Source organism: Budorcas taxicolor, chromosome 5 (assembly GCF_023091745.1).
Source record: "Budorcas taxicolor isolate Tak-1 chromosome 5, Takin1.1, whole genome shotgun sequence".
Lineage (NCBI taxonomy): Eukaryota > Metazoa > Chordata > Mammalia > Artiodactyla > Bovidae > Budorcas > Budorcas taxicolor.
This window is the reverse complement of record NC_068914.1, coordinates 89,977,042-89,978,903: the sequence shown is the minus strand read 5'-3', so window position 1 is coordinate 89,978,903 and position 1,862 is coordinate 89,977,042.

Here is a 1,862-nt window from a genome sequence, read left to right as displayed (position 1 = left end):
GTCGGCCTGAGCTGGAGCCCCCGCCACCCCGACAGTTAACGGGACAAAAAGCTTCGAGGGGGCGGGGCGACAACAGTAGGTTCCCAGGCAAAAGCTTCGGCCCAGCGTCCTCGACTACGCGCCGGCGCACTCCGCGATTCCCCCCTTGAGCCCTGTCGCTCTGCCTTTCCCCGCCCATTCTGAAGACTAAGAACCAATTGAGACTCCAAAAACCCCATGCCGTCATTAAGATTCGGCCAATTAGTGTCGGAAAGGAAAACGCCCGCCTCCCGAGCCAAATCCCGCGGGCTGGTAGAAGTGGCGGGCGGAAGGCCGGCCAATGAGGCTCCCGGACCCGAAGTGGGCGGGGCCCCGCGGGAGCTTCGTCCTGACGAGTTGATGGCGTCTGGTTTGTGGGCCACTCTGCAACAATGGTCTAACTGCGGGGATTCGTTGAGTCACCGACCTCGCTGGGCCCCGATTCTTGACGTCATAAACAGCACAGTGTGTTTTTAATTCCAACGTGTATGACAGAACCGAATGTTTCTTTTTATGAGGTGAAACTATTCAGGTCTGTTCTTTGGAATATCAATTCCTGCCATGGACAACCATGCTACAGTGTTTACTATCACATCAAAACGAAGAGGCCAGAAAATACATATGGTTTAGGCAGGCCAAAGCCCATTTTTTTATTGCATCTTGAAAGGCAAACTGCTGACTTTCGGTGATGTTTTCACCTCTCACAACCCCTTCCCCTAGAAGATGTACATATAGCTCCTAGATTAGGACGCGTTCATTAATGATGGTTGTGAGTCTCAACTCTCAGAGCCTCGGCTTTGTTTCTCCTCTCATCCTTTTAAAAAATGAAATTTCGTTTGATTTTTATCATCATCAATAAATATTTCTTGAGATTCTACCTTTGAGAGAATGCCATGCTGACCCTAACAACGGAAAAGAACTAAATTGTCCAGATAGTTAATATGCTTGGGGAGAGTGAACATATATTTAGTCAGTAATAGTACAATGTATCATGTGCTAATTGCCAAATAAGTGGTATTAACAACATAGAAATTGGAGGAAGGAGTCATCCCTAAAAAGGATGGATAGAAAAAAGTTCAGGAATAAAGATTCAGACTCAGCCTTGAAATTAGAAGAACTAAAATAAGTAAAGAAAACAGAACAGTTAAAGGGTAGATGTCTGAATGGAATGCTGCCAGGCTTCTTCCAGGAACAACAAATGCAGTCTCATTTTACTTTCCTCACTTGTTAACTGAAGAAAAGGATACCCTCTTGTAAACTTTCAAATATTAATATTAATCCTTGATGCCCTCCTTTAAGCATTTTCTGCAGAGGCTTGTCTTCTGAATCCTAATTGATGTCTCTATTCTTCTTCATCATCTGAGATGCTTAAAAATTCATTTGAAGGAGCCACCTGATATCTGAAACAAAGGGAATATTAAATTAGTCCCTGTACAGCCATGCATCCAAGGGGCCCTAGATAAATGTTAATTGGTGATGACAGCATCTCTGTCGTGTAAATTAAAAATGGCACAAACAAGATGCAATGAAACATAAAATCCTCTGCAGGAAGGCAGACCGGATCTTATAGGATAGGAAAGATACAGCTCTGATTGTACATAAAGCTTTGTTACCACTTAATGCTAAGGTGAAATCAGTATGTATGTAGAATGTAGCCTATCTGTCAAACAAGGACAATGATAACTAATCTGGCTCTGCTGAGCAGAAAACGACAAGAAAACCAAACAGCAGATGGTAAAAAAAAATGACTTCGTCACAACCTGAGTTTGCTGAAATGTGTTATTAAGGACCCAGGGAAGAAGAATGTTTTACTTTGTTATTTTTAAGAAAATCCTACTTCAGTT